The sequence below is a fragment of the Saimiri boliviensis genome, chromosome 18 (genome assembly GCF_048565385.1).
Source record: "Saimiri boliviensis isolate mSaiBol1 chromosome 18, mSaiBol1.pri, whole genome shotgun sequence".
In the NCBI taxonomy this organism is placed as follows: domain Eukaryota; kingdom Metazoa; phylum Chordata; class Mammalia; order Primates; family Cebidae; genus Saimiri; species Saimiri boliviensis.
In genome coordinates this window covers 43135334-43152160 of record NC_133466.1, presented here as the reverse complement: position 1 = coordinate 43152160, position 16827 = coordinate 43135334, and the positions used below count along the sequence as shown (strand labels likewise).

The window sequence follows — 16827 nt, the reverse complement described above, 5'->3', positions numbered from 1 at the left end:
GTTTTTGGCACCAGCCTTCTTCCCATGGAAATCTTCCTACTCCGCTGTCAACCACCTGCTCTAAGTGCCAGATGCAGAACAGTCTCCGCTGTGAGGTGCAAACCCTGGTAGGGAGGGAACGTCCTGGTGGGCTGCCTCTCCAGACACCGCTCTGGATGATCTCCGTGTCAGTTATCCGCTGAAGTAGCTTTAGGGAGTCACCGAGCGTCTCACTCGGGTGTCCCCAGCCGTGCAGAGATGCCAGCCCCTGTGGACTGCACCCAAGAAGCAAACCCCATTTGCTGCCGCCGCCCCGGAGGCGTTGATGGGGCTGAGCTGTGAGCTAAGAGAGAGGCCAAGCCCAGTCGCGGTGTTTGTGTGATGGGCATGAGGCGGTGGTCGTCAGCTGAGCCTCCCCGCCTCGGTTTGCAGCTACCGTGCTTGTTAGGCCTTTGGAAGGGGTGACAGGAGGGTGGGAGGGGAGCGAGCGCGGAGTCGTCCTCCAGGGCCCTTGCGTTTGGAGACGGGCGGTGGAGGAAGACGATGTTCGCTGACCGAACCAAGGCAGCCGGCGGAGTAGGCGCACGTGGAAAACCGCTGCCGGCGTCCTAAGCAGAAGGCAGGAGTAAAAATCAGCTCCAGGATGTCCAAACAGTGGCACCACAGTCGGATCGCACAGTGTCTGCACTCTCCCAACCACGTGCGCAGCTTCCCCTTTTCCATGCAGAACCCCACGTCCGCTGTAACCTCAGGGGAGAGCGGGAGCCTGGGGGGTGAGTGCACGGACTCGGGGGGCGGCGGGCGGAGCGTGGTGGCTGCGGGGCGGAGCCGCTGCTGAAAGGAGGCCTGGGTTGTCGCGTCGGGGACTGTGGGTGGAATCTTTGGCGGAGGGAACGGCGGAAGCTGCCATCTTTGGTGGAAGAATGGCGAGGGGTGAGCACACCGCCAGGGGCGAGGAGGCTGTGCTGTCCCTGCAGGTTCTGTGCTCTTTCCTGCTTACCCGGCAGGGGAGAGACCGCGGTCAGGAAGGGTTTCTCCCAGAGTGAAACTTCCTCATCGCGCTCTAGATTTGCTGATCGAGGTGATTTCCTCAATGTGGGAAACGGTGTTTGTGCTGGTTCAAGACTGACAGCGCCTCATGCCCATCAGAAAAGGTTTATGGCTTCCTTCTCTCTCTCTCTTTTTTCTGTCCTAAAGTCGCCTCATCTTCACACCCCGTCATTTTTTTTCTTCCACACTCAAGAGTGTCTCTCATTAAAAGCCCCACTAAATACTTGAAGTATCTCAACCAGGAAGACTGCAATGACTACATTATTCATTCGTGGAAGCTGCAGGCCAGCCAGGTTGAGAGTCGCTTCATAGTTTCTGCTGAGCAGTGAGACACAGCACGTTGAAGGTTTCTCTTTGGCCCCTTGTTGGTGAACTATTGCCTTCTGGCTTTCTGGCTTCAGATAAAGGCTGCGGCTGGTGGAAAAAGTAAAAGCAAACCAAAAGGCACGTGGGTTCACCCCAGTGGGTCCAAGTTATAGCCAGACTGTACCAGGATTAGGATTCGAACCGCAGTTGCTGCTTTCCGTGCCGGGAGCGCTCACACCAACGTGGTGAATGTTAAAAACCCGCCGGACTTTCTGTGAGAGGTGTGGCAGGCACCAGTCCCACAAGTGACACAGCACAAGAAGGGCCAGGAGTCTCTGCATGCCCAGGGAAAGCGGCATCATGACAGGAAGCAGGGTGGCTATGGTGGGCAAACTAAACCGATTTTCTGGAAAAAAGCCAAAACCACAAAGGAGATTGTGCTAAGGCTTGAGTGCCTTGAGCCCCACTGCAGATCTAGGACAATGCCGGCCACTGAAAGATGCAAGCATTTTGAGCTGGGAGGAGATAGGAAGAGAAAGGGCCAAGTGATCCAGTTCTAAGGGTCATCTTTCCTTTTATGAAGACAATACAGTCTTGAGTTTATGTTCAAAAAAAAAGAAAGACCGGAGGTTGCTGCAGGCAGGCGGAGTTCTAACTGCGGTAGAACCCCAGGGCGCCCCACACCTGCTGCCCGTCCTTCTGCTTCCTTCCCGCCCCCGCCCCCGCCTCTTTCTTTCTGTCTTTCTTCTTTTTTTTACTTCTCTCTTTTGACAGAGTTTTGCTTTGTCGCCCAGGCTGGAGGGCAGTGGGGAGATCTCGGTTCACTGCTACATCTGCCTTCCAGGTTCAAGCGATTCTCCTGCCTCAGCCTCCCGAGTAGCTGGGACTGCTGGCGTGCACCACCACGCCGGCTAATTTTTGTATTTTCCGTAGAGACGGGCTTTCACCACGTTGCCAGGCTGGTCTCGAACTCCTTACTTCAAGGGAGTGATCCACCCGCCTCCAGCTCCCAAAGTGCTGCGATTACAGGCTTGAGCTACAGCGCCCGGCCCCCAGTTTTGTTTTGTTTTTTGTTTTGTCTTGTTTCGTTTTGTTTTGTTTTGTTTTTACATGCAACCATTTACGCTATTTTTACTTCTTTATTCTTCGACAGCTACAGGTTCTTGTGACTTTCTCTCCCGTCTTCCCCCTGATTCCCCTCTCCATTCTCAGGCATGTCCCGTCTCCTCGGCATCCGGCCGGTGCCCTCTGCACAGGCATCCTGGGCGGTCCCGTCGTCTCGTCCTGGCCCCCTCTGCTTCTCCCTCCTCCTTCTTACGTTTCCCCTTTTGAACCCCCTGTCTCGTTCTCACTCCCGCGCCTCCGACCCCATCTACTGCAGCCGAGCTGAGTGAGGGGAGAGCAAGCGGAGCAGACGGTTTCCTGAACGTGGCGCACGAAAACCAGCAAGAGACTCGAGGAGTCGCTTCCCTTGAGCCGCACTGGGCTGAGGCTGGGGGCGCAGATCCAGGCATTTCCAGAGGCTCTGGCTTCTGAAGCAGGAGCAGGGCAACGCAGGGCAAAGGCCATTTGACCGCCCTTCTGGCTTCAGAGTCACACAGTGCACGGTATGCTAACGTGGGAAAAAACGATTCGTTAACTCAACCTCCTCGGTTTTCCAAGGCTTTGAAGTCTGCACACTCGTCCTGCAGAAAGAGAATGGCAACCCCTAGAGTTTAGCGATTGCCTAATCTATGTTGAGATGAAAACAAAAGGTTTAGGTTGTCTCTGTGGTGCAATCGCTTAGCGCGTTCGGGTGTTAACCGAAAGGTTGGTGGTTCAAGTCCATTCAGGGACTGCTTTTAAATGTTGGCAGTTGTGCACAGATAAATGTTGGCATTTGTTCCCAGATGTGGTGACTCCTGCCTGTAACCCCAGCACTTTGGGAGGCCTAGTCTTGAGCTCAGAAAAAGACCAATGAGACTCCCATCAATTTAAAAAAAAAAAAAAAAAGGCGGGCGTGGTGGCTCACACCTGTAGTCCCAGCACTTTGGGAGGCTGAGGCAGGTGGATCACCTGAGGTCAGGTGTTTGAGACCAGCCTGACCAACATGGAAGAAAATCTGTCTCTACTAAAAATACAAAACAAAATTAGGTGGGCGTCATAGCAAGTGCTGGTATTACAGACACCAGCTACTCAGGAGGCTGAGGCAGGAGAATTGCTTGAACCTGTGTTATAAACCCCATAATCCATCTAGATCACTTTTGGTTAAACAATCAGATGGGGTTTTTTTGTTTGTTTTTGTTTTTATGACGACTCTCACACTAATCGCCAAGCTGGAATGCAGTGGCACCATCTTGGCTCATTGCAACATCCACCTCCGGGGTTCACGTAATTCTCCTGCCCCAGCCTCCCGAGTAGCTGGGATTACAGGTGCCTGTCACCACGCCTGGCTAATTTTTGTGTTTTTACTAGAGATGGAGTTTCATCATGTTAACAAGGCTGGTCTTGAACTCTGAAATTCAGGTGATCCACACGCCTGGGCTTCCCAAAGTGCTGGGATTACAGACGTGAGCCACCACTGGCCATCCTCTCTGCTAATTCTAATATCATGTTAGGTCTCTTCAATTTTGATTAACTGACGATTTCCCTCTCTATGGGTCATCATTTCCTGGCTCTTTGCATACTTGGTGTCCTTTAATTGGCTGCTGGACATTGTGAAATTTAGCTTCTTGCATAGTAGCTATTTTTAAATTCATTTTTTGTCCTTGCCAGGAAGAAGTCATATTTTATAATTTCTATAAATCGTCTTGAATTTTGTTCTGGGATGCACTGAAGTGGCATGTAAACAGTTTGATCCCTTTGGATCTTGCTTTTATGAACTTGTAGGTGGTTCAGGAGCAGTGCTCAGTCCAAGGCTGATTATATCTCATTACTAAAACATTATGAATGATGAATAATTCCATTCTGGTTGGTGTGAACAGATACTGTTTTCTGCACTGTGTTAGTAGCTGGGATTACAGGGTTGCGCTGCCATGCCTGGCTACTTTTTGTATTTTTAGTAAAGATGGTGTTTTGCCATGTTGGCCAGGGTGGTCTCAAACTCTTGACCTCAGGTGATCTTCCTGCCTCCATCTCCCAAAATGCTGGGATTACAGGCGTGAGCTGCAGAGCCAGGCCTAAAAATATATACTTTTGCTGGGCACAGTGTCTCATGCCTGTAATCCCAGCATTTGGGAGGTGGAGGCGGGTGGATCACTGGAGGTCAGGAGTTCGAGACCAGCCTGGCCAACATGGCGAAACCCCATCTCTAGTAAAAATACAAAAATCAGCCAGGCATGGTGGCTGCATGTAATCCCAGCTACTTGGGAGACTGGGACATGAGAATCACTTGAACCCAGGAGGCAGAGTTTGCAGTGAGCTGAGATCATGCCACTGCACTCCAGCCTGGTTGACAGAGCAAGACTCTGTTACAAAAACAAACAAACAAATAAACAAACAAAACTTAAGAGTCAATGTATTTACTGACTGTGAATCTGGGTTCCTGGTGCTCCATGCTCAGGCAGCCACAGGGAAGGAAAGGGGACTGTCAACAGCTAAGGATCCCACGTTCAATTTTATCCAGATCTTGCAACGTTTAGTGCTGTCCGGCTCCCAAAGGAAATAATAATTATTCACCACAGGGGACACCAGAAGAGAGACACCTTTATTATTAGAGGAGATGGCCTGCTTGAAAGAGCAGCTAAGGCCACAGCTAAGGCTGGTATTCCAGGCTGCTGTCCTACCAGCAAGCGCTCCATCCATATCAGCGGCACCATACTGCTGTACCCTTAAGGAAATTAAAGGGACTGAGCACAAGGCTTCCAGTGGGACCCCTCAGATGGTTGCTAGAAAATAAACTCTATTCTTTGCAAGGGCATAAGAAGGTGAAAAAAAGAAAGGAAACTCTATTCCTGAGGCTGAGAAATGGAAAATGATGAAACATTTTCATGACTCCTCACATTTGGGATAGGATTCTCCATTCAAACAAATTTCTCAGATATTCTTGGAGAAGGGATTGTTCCAGACTATAAAAAGGGTTACAACTTGGAAAGTTTGGTGGCTCTCTGGAATAAAGTCGCCTTCCCTGCCCCTACACCTTGTCTCCTCACCTCAACCACCTCTTTCTTCCTCCGTTCCCTAACATACAAGGAGCCTGAAATTCGTATTAAGATGGTTCTTTAGATATTAGTTCACCGTCTGCTCAGTTTGGTGACTTTCTGGAATAGAGTCACCTTCCCTGCCCCTACACTTCGTCTCTCAACTTATTGGCTGTAATGCAGCAGGAGATATGAGCTTTGGACTCAGTTATAAATTAAGTAGGTAATATCTTTAGAAGGGAATTCATTTTTATGATTCTACAAACCAGAAGACTCAATTATTCCACTTAGGATGCCTGGGTAAATATTTTTAGATATCATCTAACATGTAACACTATCATTCTCTATTATATGTCAGCTCAATTTAAAATTTCACGATATATAGTTAATTTAAAAATTCATGATGAGGCTGGGCTCGGTGGCTCAAGCCTGTAATCCCAGCACTTTGGGAGGCCGAGGTGGGTGGATCACGAAGTCAAGAGATCGAGACCATCCTGGTCAACATGGTAAAACCCCATCTCTACTAAAAATACAAAAAAAATTAGCTGGGCATGGTGGCACGTGCCTGTAATCCCAGCTACTCAGGAGGCTGAGGCAGGAGAATTGCCTGAACCCAGGAGGCGGAGGTTGCGGTGAGCCGAGATCACACCATTGCACTCCAGCCTGGGTAACAAGAGCGAAACTCCGTCTAAAAAAATTCATGATGAATATGAAATAGAGTTGACGCTTTCGATTGCCTTTGGTTGTCTCTTACTTCATTGATTTACTTGGAGAATACCACTGCTTGCTGGGTTCACGTAGATTTCTGCATGTCGTAGGCATGCTGCCAGTGCTGTGGGAATTCTTATGTGTTCTCTTAACTCTTGGGAATTTTGTGAGCGTTCACTCAAGTCGTTTGTTCTTTTTTTTTTTTTTTTTTTTTTTTTTGAGACAGAGTTTCGCTCTTGTTACCCAGGCTGGAGTGCAATGGCGCGATCTCGGCTCACCACAACCTCCACCTCCTTGGTTCAAGCAATTCTCCTGCCTCAGCCTCCTGAGTAGCTGGGATTACAGGCACGCGCCACCATGCCCAGCTAATTTTTTGTATTTTTAGTAGAGACGGGGTTTCACCATGTTGACCAGGATGGTCTCGATCTCTTGACCTCGTGATCCACCCGCCTCGGCCTCCCAAAGTGCTGGGATTACAGGCTTGAGCCACCGCGCCCGGCGTCGTTTGTTCTTTTTAATATTTTGACATTTTAAAAGAATATGCCCCGGTGTTGTGCACCTCATAGCGTCTCAAACACTCTCAAATGATTACCTTTGCTCTTTGTTACATATTGATATTTTTATTTGGCACTAGCTTCTTAATCAGAGCTACCAGCAGAAGCCAGCTTTGCAAAGATAGATGTCATGAAAACAATGTGTGTAACATAATGCTGGTGGATTTTAATTATACCTCAATAAACTTGACTTTTTTTTTTTTGATAGAGTTTCACTCTATTGCCCAGTCTGGAGTGCAGTGGCACTATCTTAGCTCTCTGCAACCTCCGCCTCCCGGGTTCATGCGATACTCCTGCCTCAGCCTCCTCAGTAGCTGGGATTACAGGTGCATGCCACCATGCCCGGCTAATTTTTTTCTGTGGTCTGCCCGCCTAGGCCTTCCCAAGTGCTGGGATTACAGGTGTGAGCCACCGCACCCAGCTAAACTTGACTTTAAAAAAAAAAGCCACATTCCCAAATTTTGGCCGAATGAGAGCACTGGAATCTCCTACTTATTCCCGGCAGAAGTATAAATAAGTTCAAAAACTTTGGAAAGTCGGTTGGCAGTACCCTGTCATGACAAAGAACCAGGCAGGCACTGGTGGTTTCACTTTATGTAGCATGTCTTCTTGAACATTTGAACTTAGCTTTTCATTTGTGACGAACTCCTGCTAGTTTTTAACCCTGAAGAAAAGAAGTGATCTGCTCCCGCTGACCCATTCAGGTGACCGCGGACTCTGCATAAGTAACTGTCACTACTCACCATGTAAAGGTGGCTTCATGGGCACTCTCCATCAGGAGAATATCTTTATGAACCCCCTTTCCTGCTCTTCTGGGATGGTATACGTGGGACGGTCCCCCATAGCATAGGCATTCTGTGGCCACCTGGTGGTTAGAAACAGTGGGAGCCACTGAGAGAAATGACTCGGGTGACATCTGTAGCAGTGACTTCATAAGCTGTGATCCAAAACACATCTCGGGCCTTGGTCATCTTTGAAAAGCTCTGAATTATGGAAAATCAAGATTTAAATTCCGAGCACGCTGTGAAAAAACAACCACCTTTAGAAACACCAGCTGGGTTTATGTATAACACTTATGAGGCGTCCTCTTATAAATATCCAAGAAACTGAATCTGCCTAACCAGAAAAAGTCATGAGCAGAATGGAGAAAATGGGGATCTTTTTGAAATCCCTAAAATAATTTATTAGTGATGACAATTAGAACTATTTGGTTACAGGCCGAGCTTGCTGACTCACACCTGTAATTCCAAAACTTCGGGAGGGCAAGGTGGGTGGATCATTTGAGGTCAGGAGTCCAGACCAGCCTGGACAACATGGTGAAACCCCATCTCTACTAAAAGCATAAAAATTAGCCAGGCAGTGGTGGCATGTGCCTGTAATCGTAGCTACCTGAGAGGCTGAGGCAGGACAATCACTTGAGCCTGGGAGGCAGAGGCTGCAGTGAGCCAAGATCACATCACTGCCCTCCAGTCTAGATGACACAGTGAGACACTGTGTCAAAAAAAAAAAAAAAAAAAAAAAAAAGGTTTTAGAACCAGACAAATTAAATGGTTGACTTACTCCCAATGATACCTAGAAATTTCTAAAAGAACTGAGAAAATGGCCTCCATTGAGGAGTAAACTGAAGGAGGTCAGCAGACTTTTTCTGAATTGAGAAGTACTGAGGAGGCTTTGTCTCTCTCGCCTCCACCTGCTCCTTCTCCTCCGGCCCCTGCATCTGCACAGTCTCCCCCACCTGAGCCCTCCTGTCCTGCCCTGCCTCCTCTTCCATCACCATCACCTGCGGAGAGTCCCCAGGGCTCTGGCCCCTTCCCTGAAACTTCTGTTCTGACAGCCCCTTTCAAGGTAATACCCACAGGAAGAGGGGAGCCTACCGCTGTGTATTCTGCTTCACCATAATGTGAATTTAAAATATTATGTAAGACTTCCCTGATCTAAACGTAAATACATGTTCCCCTTCTGTTTCTAATGCAGGCACCAAGATACTATGGAGTCTGGGAGAAAGCTGGACTTAACTGTTGAAACCTTTGAGCCCAGATATTCTAACCTTCATCGGTTAAGTCACACACTGGTGTAAGAAGGCAAGGCCACTATACTGGATACAAAAGGCAAAATGGAAGGATTTTCAAAAACAGACTGAAGCAGAACATGAAAGGGTCTGCATTTTGGCCAAATAACTTCATGTTGCCCTTCCCCAGGTCCTTCCTAAAAACGTAGATTGGAGGATAATTCAGCAATGTCCTAAAAGCCAGACAAATGTGTCTTTGCTTACTTAAAATGGCAAATCTGTCTTTGCTTACTTAACATGGTGTGAGAGCCAGGTGTGGTGGCTCATGCCTGTTATCTCAGCACTTTGGGAGGCCAAAGCGGACGGATCACTTGAGGTCAGGAGTTTGAGACTAGCCTGCTTAACATGGTGAAACCCTGTAGCTACTAAAAATACACACATTTGCCGGGCGGCTGAAGCAAAAGAATCGCTTGAACCCAGGAGGGAGAGATTGCAGTGGGCCGAGATCCTGCCACTGCAATCCAGCCTGGGACACGGAGTGAGACTGTCTGAAAAAAAAAAAAAGAAAGAAAGAAAGAAAGAAAGAAAAACAAAAACACCATTTATAAACGTTTATAGTAAAATGGTTCGAGAATCTGTGTCTTTATTCGGGCAGGGTCCCACTCTGCCTTCCAGGTTGGAATGCAGTGGCAGGATCATGGCCCGGCCCAGCCTCGATCTCTCGACCTCAAGTGATCCTCCCACCTCAGCCTTTGCCGTAGCTGCTGTGACCACAGGGGAGCACCATCAGGCCTGGCTACGTTTTTTGTTTTTTTTTGTAGTGATGAGGATTCGCTCTCATCTGTTCCCCAGGCTTGTCTTGAACTCCTGGGCACAAGAGATTTTCTTGTCTGAGCCTCTCAAAATGCTGGGATTACAGATATGAGCCACCACATTTGATGGAGAATTCTTTTTTTTTTTTTTTTTTTAATAGATACATGCTAATTTATTACAGGGGTAAAGTGGTCTCTTGCGGGATAAATTGAAGAGGAGTTGAGAATGTTTGATTCCTTTATGATCCCTTTCCAGGAAGGAAGGATAGCAAGATTTAGGACAAGCTAAAATCATCCCCTATTGAAAAAAAGAAGTCACCCTCCAAGTAGTCCTGAACAGGAAGACAGAATTTAAAAATCCATATCTGCAATGATTCCTAATGGTTTTTGAATACAGAAGCTTGGGAAGGGGTTTCCGGCAGTTTCCTGAGGAAGGCACGACATCCAGGTCGTGTTGGGGAAGGGGATAAGGTGCTATGCGGGCTGGCCCCAAGCCCACAGATGCCAAAATGATGTCTACTGGCAGCTCCTCCAAACTTCTGGCTGTCGCCTGCATTGTCCCTGTGTCCAAAAGCAGCAGCTGAGGGCGCACCAGGATGTCACGACCACCCCAGAACACACCAGCCAGGAGCAACGTGTGGGTGTCCTTGTCATCCAGCAGCTTGTCTGACCTCTCACGAGGGAGCATTCCCGAGAACTTCACCACGTTATCCACAGCCTCTCCGAGTGTCTTGATGGTAGACGAGGCGGACATTTCCTCCTTCCCGAATTCATCCCCTGCCTCATCCCAGGCTGCTTTTAAGTTCAATTTCATGACCTTCTGAATGTGGTCAGCTGCAGTGTTGGGGACCGTCCGGGACGGGCAGGCACGTCTGCCGGGGGTCTCTCGACCTGCAAGAGGGTCCCAATACCTGGAAGAGAGAGAACGCTTGGAAAGATAGAGAGAGAGAGAAAGCGAGGCGTCTGGAGGGCTGATAGGCTGTGCCTAAACAGCAAATTTTATTTTTCAAAGGCCAGGAATAAATACACTTTCTTCTGCTCTAGTTTACGTCATAGCAAGAGGAAATGCAAATGTATACCTTACATGGCCTATACAATAGAGAAGTCAGATATGCAATCAGTGGTTGTAAAAAGTAACAGAATTTCCTGTGATCACAAAGCTTGTTTACATCCAGACATTATTCCTCCTGGTTGCAGGTATCTCTGGTTTGATCTTGTTTTAGAACTGAGATGTGAAAAGGTTTTTTGGTTTTGCTCATCAGAATATCTTTTATCCGGATTCTCCTTTGTCTACTCCTGACTCAACTTATCTCAACTTCCCCATTCAGGAGTCTCTGAGTCAGAAATCAAAGCCATCCCTTATGGTGGCATTTGCTTTGCAAATATCGACAGTTAAACCATTATCTAGGGTACAAGGCAGTCAGGTAAGTAAAGAAAAGGTTTAAGGCTTATTCTTAAAGAGTCATAAAAAAGTTAAAAGCGGGAACCGGTAGCTGGCAGGGGGTCACTTGGTCTAGCAGCAAAGCATAGTTTTAGTCCCAAACGATATTGTGGTTGATATCAGAAACTGATCATCCATCTTTCAGATCCTTTTTCCGGATAGCTCGACTGCCTCCAGTGGAAACTGTGTTTGGGATCAAACTCACCGTAGAGTGAGACTCACGCCTTTTAGGGGTCTCACACGGGAATGTTCCCCACACTGCAGTAACTCCCAGATCTTCCAGCACATACTCATCCTCACAGCCTTCGTCATCGGCCTCCCCAGTGGTGGGAGCACAGTCCTTGACAGTGAACTTCAGCATGCACCTGAATGTGCAGGCCACAGCTGTGGGGTCGCCTTTGGGCAGGGCTACCAGAGTGTAGCAGGTCCCAGGCTGGTTGTAGGGCAAGCTCTGGGCAGGCACGTAACAGAGCACCTCATAGGCCTCGGTGGGCTCATCTGCATGGTGACATTCTTCGGGGTCTGGTCACTGAGTGTGTTTGTGCAGTCACACTGAAACACCATGTGGTCGGTGAAGGTGTGTTTGGTGCCGCCGATGACATACTCGGTCTCTGACTCGGTGAGGGCCACGGGCTCAGGCGAGGACTTGAAGAGGGGCCCAAGTCCCTGGAACTCTGGCACTGCCACCAACTGGTCCTAAAGATCTCCTGGTAGCTGCCACCTTCTCAGGCTGTTTGCAGTGATGGGGGTGCTTTCCGTTGTCTGCTCTGCCGTGGGCGCAGTGGTGAGGGGCACAGACTTGAGGTCTAAAGGCCTTTCTGATGGTTCTAGCGTGTACTGGTGCAGAGCCCTCCCAGACCAGGATGAACACAGTCAGGCCATTAGGATCTAGCCTGCATTGAGGGCCTTCTGCTGTGCTCCAGGACTTTTAGATAGAAGGCGGCTTAGTCCCTTATTTCATTGTCATCTTCCATCACATACCTCTTCAGCAACACCAAGATACTGGGTAACATCTCTTCATTCTGGGCTCCAGACCTGGCCAGAGCACTCTCAGCACCTGCCCGGACCTCCTCAAGCTCCAAGACTGCTCGGCCGTAGATAAAGCGGTTGGTGGTCTTGGGCCCCTCCTGGCCCAGGAGACGCAGAACACAGATGGCCGGCACTGTGAACTCGCAGTCCTCAATGAACTTGCACAGATGTGTCAGCCCCGTCTCCTTGGTCTCTGAGCTCTCCTCAGTGGTGCTGGTGATGCCGTCCACAGTGGCACGCTTGTACCCACAGCCACCCTCTTCCTGGATCACAGTGAGCGGGAAGTTTATGAGGATGGCATGTTTGTGAGGATACTTCTGACACGGGGCACTGACGGCCTGGACAACCACCACCTTGACTTCATCGGAGATCTCTGACGCGAAGGAGGACATCTGCTTCATAAGGCGGTCGATGCTGCTCTCACTGCCTGTCTTCAGGAGGGTGGTGACAGCCAGTGTGGCAGTGCTGCTGTTTTAATCTGTGACCAGGTTCTCCAGATCCAGACTGCAAGCCGTCACAGCTGACGGATGCTTCATGGCAACCTTATTGAGAGTGTGAACAGCTGCATAATGGAGAGTAGCCTTGGGTGAGCTGCAGAAAACCTGGAGCACTGGCACAGCCAGGGCAGCTCCTTGGCACTGCAGCCTGGCAGTGCCAATGGCCGAGGAGCTTCGCACACCATCATCTCATGTCTGTTGCACAAGCAGCGGTCGATGAAGTCAAACAGTGGACGTCATGGCTGCCATCCTCCTCCTCCAGCGGCTTGCTGGCCACCTGGATCATCATGCAGGAGGCAAAGGAAGACTTACGGCCATGCCGGGTGACCTTGCTGATTATGTTATTGACAGTCAGGCGGTCATTCTTACACACGTGGTACAGGAGCCCTAGCATGTGGTGCTGGACCACGATATTATCAGTGGATGCCACCTCCTGAGCCTCATTCACCCAGCACTTGACCACGTCAAAGCTGCATTTTAGCAGGTGCAAGGAAGACTCAAGGGCAGAGCTGGAGACACGGGCACCTTGTATACAATGGCCTGTTTCACGCGGCGCTCAGTAGCCTGCAGCCTGGTGTTGTCGGTGATCTGGCAGAGGCTCGCACAGCCGGGCCCGGTAGTTGTCTCCTTTCCCAGTCATGTCTTCTGTTAGGCTGCTGGTGACAATGATGACATCTTCTGTGATGCGTGACATCTCCTTGATGGTCAAGTAGCACATCCGATGGAGAACCTGGTCATGGCAAAGAAGGCCTCAGTCACTTTTGTGGTCCCCGGATGTTCCCCCTGGTTTATGAGATAAAGAATCTTGGTGAGGATGTGGGCACAATTCCGAGGATTGATGGGAGTTTCATTACATACACGAGCCTCTTGGAGTATGGCACCCTTTGCAAGGTGCTGGAATGGGCTGGAGCCTCCACTTGACTCCTCGTCCTTCTTGTCAAATTTCTTCAATGTGGTGGAGCCAGTGGGATGCAACACAGCAATGCGATGCTTCCCAGGCGGGGCATGGAGTAGCGGTGCAACAATGGTTCTACAGGGACCCTCGATGGAGGATTCTTTAAACAGTATTCTGAAATGGCTGACACTAGCCTTTAAGATCACTAGAATGGCTTGTAATCCCAGCGCTTAAGGAGGCCAAGGCAAGCGGATCACGAGGTCAAGAGATTGAGACCATCCTGGCCAACATGGTGAAACCCCGTCTCTACTAAAAATACAAAAATAAGCTGGGCGTGGTGGCGTGCACTTGTAGTCCCAGCTACTCGGAGGCTGAGGCAGGCGAATTGCTTGAACCCGAGAGGCGGAGGTTGCAGTGAGCCGAGATTGTGCCACTGCACTCCAGCCTGGCGCCTGGCGACACAGTGAGACTCTGTCTCAAAAAAAAAAAAAAAAGATCACCAGAATGATTCCCTTATAAATTGTGATTTTCTCAATGGCTTAAATAAAGACTTAGTTACCTTAGTGAAAAGACACTAGCTTAGGCCAGGCACTGTTGTTTATAACTGTAATCCCAACACTTTGGGACACTGGACGCTGAGGTGGGTGGATCCCTGAAGCTTAGGAGTTTGAGACCAGCCTGGGCAACATGATGAAACCCTGTCTCTACAGAAAGAAAAAAAAAAAAAAAGAAATAGCAAGGTAGTAGAAATATAATGCACACAAGAATGATGATCTGTATTCCAGAAGAGTAAGGGATCCTGTCCTTTAGGGAGCCAGCTAAAACCTCAGATCCCAGTTCACACCCCAGGGTGGGGTGTCACACGCTCGCAGTCCCAGCTACTTGGGAGAATGAGTGAGGGGATTGCTTGAATTCGTGAGGTCAAGGCAGAAGTCAACCCTGATCATGCCACTGCACTCCAGCCTGGGTCACAGTGAGACCTTGTCTCAAAAACAAACACACGAAACCCACAGAAACAAACAGCAACATCTACAGATTGTCACCTCCCTCTGGAATGACTGTGGCAAACACCACTGTGCTATTGGGAAATTAAAAGGAACACACTCCCTCCTGCTGTCCACCTGCCCTCTTGCTCTAACGTGTCTGACCCATGGGTTAAAATGCGCAAAAGCTGATGTACTCAAGTGATAATACGCTTTCCTGTTCTGCGGTAGCATTTATTTTTGTCTGGAGGAGATCACCACCCAGGTCCTATAAATGTCTAAGGACATGGAGTGTGAAGGGCAGTGTCTTTAGGATATTTGAATATATACATGGCTCTGAAGAAACCCAACATTGGGCAAGTTTCCTCAAACTTTTCACTAGGCCTGACCACCACTCTATTTTAGATAGAGATTCTATTGGGGCAAAACCAGAGAATTTTGTGCCTGGCCATCAAGAAGATAACTCCTTGCATTTTGTGGGGAGAACACTTTTGCTTGAAGGGAGTGTTTCTTCCCAGGATTACAAATCTTTCTGTAACTCAGGAAACATTGCTGATGAAAACCAGACATGGTGGCTCTGGCCTGTAATCCCAGTGACTCGGGGGCTGAGGCGGGAGAATCTTAAACCCAGGAGTTCGAGGTTGCAGTGAGCTATGACGGTGCCACTGCACTCCAGCCTGGGCTGTCTCAGAGCCAGACACGGTCTCTGAAAGGAAAAGAAAGAAAAATATGGCTGATAAAACTGCAGCCTCTTTTGCAGCTCAACAAAGAGCTATTTATTCACTGGCTAAGGTTGTACGAGATAATCGTATCGCTTTGGTGATACATTTAGCGGAGCAGGGAGATGTATGTGGTGGCAGATACCTTCTGTTGCGTATACATAAATATTTCCCATGAAGTAGAACCGTGTGTTGAAAAAATCAGAAAAGAAGCCACTTGGCTGTAAGAAAGCACCGAAGAAGAACTGGGAGTTGGTGTTTTCCCTGCTGTTTTCAGCTGCTGCTAATGGAGCAGGTTCGCTTCCTGTTCAGGCACACAGATTCTCTTTGTCATTATCAATCTTGTGCGCATTCGATTTCTACTACTCCAATTGTTAATGCTATGTATTTCTCATTTCTTTCTTCTTTGGAGAAACTAAATTCATGGTCCTCTGAAGACTAGAGATGATTCAACAACTGACAGCAACTGTAGAATTGACGGAGATCTCTCTTTTTTATTCTTTATTTTTTTTTTTCGTTCTGTGATGCCACAGCATTTCAGCTATTGGGCGCTGATAAAACCTCATCGGTGAGAGGACTCCCGTGGGGGACCGGACTATCTGGGAATGAGCCTTTCTGGCAAGGAGAAACACCTTGACCCAGCTTTTGATCGTCAACGCTTTCAAGAAAAACTTTCATCTAAAGGGAGAATGAGGAAAGAAGAGAACGTTTATGTGAGAAATCTGAGCCTTTTCAAATTCTCAGGCCCAGAGAGGCATTACACTGAGACTGCAACCACGCTCTGCTTTCTTTTTGTGCAATACTGTATTTGAAAACAAAAACAAAACACCCAACCTACAAGATTCACGAAGTTGGACGATTGTCTTCATGACACTACTGCTGGTAAAATCGGGAACACGGCTGGGGTGCAGTCATCTGAGCAGCCTCTCCGGTTTCAGAGAATGTTTCTCTCTGATATTGAAGGACTTCCGATTTTAAGCGCAATGCTACTTCACAAAGATAACCACGTTTGAAAGGAACCGGTTTTCTGTAATCCCAAACATTCTGGTTTGCGAATTAAAAGCCGTTATTTGAAGACTGGTGCACAGGCTTCCAGCTGGCCGCCACGGGACACAGGTGAAGCAGTCGCTTGTTTGATGATCAGCTGTGGGGTCTCAGCGCACCTCCCCGGCGGACACGGCCGGGGGGACGGAGGGAGAGGCGGAGTCCCTTCCCCAGGCCTCGGGCGGCGGCCGGTCGGCTGAGCGGCGGAGGGTGGAGCGGAAGAGCAGCCCGCCACCGGGAAAGGCACTGTCGGTGACATCACGGATACGGTGGCTTCTATGCAGATGAGGCGGCGCAGGGGCTGCTGCTTCACCACCAGGGATTTCTGGTGCTGTGGGAGCAAGTCCAGGACCGGTGTCGGACTTGAGAATCCCGGCTGTGTGTCCGGGCTAGGAGAGCTCGGGGTGGCTGGGTGCGGAGAGGATGCGCCGGGCAAGTGACCGTGCGTGTAAAGGGCGCGGCGTGTGAGGCTCCGGCGGGGCGGAGGCGCGTGTCCTCATACTTACCTGGCAGGGGAGATTCCATGATCACGAAGGTGGTTCTCCCAGGGCGAGGCTGATCCATTGCACTCCGGATGCGCTGACCCCTGCGGTTTCCCCACATGTGGGAAACTCGACTGCATAATTTGTGGTAGTGGGGGCTGCGTTCGCGCTTTCCCCTGGAGTTTGCTGGTCTAAATGACAG

At 49.2% G+C, this 16827-nt stretch overlaps 1 non-coding gene and 1 pseudogene across 1 annotated transcript; one reads left to right on the top strand and one right to left on the bottom strand.

Moving 5' to 3' along the window:
• Window positions 1-2975: 2975 nt before the first annotated feature.
• On the bottom strand, window positions 2976-16746 carry LOC101047578 (coatomer subunit gamma-1-like; annotated as a pseudogene).
• Window positions 16642-16804, top strand: LOC120368518 (U1 spliceosomal RNA). The gene has a single exon (XR_005582622.1). It is a non-coding gene; the product is annotated as a U1 spliceosomal RNA (small nuclear RNA).
• Window positions 16805-16827: the final 23 nt, after the last annotated feature.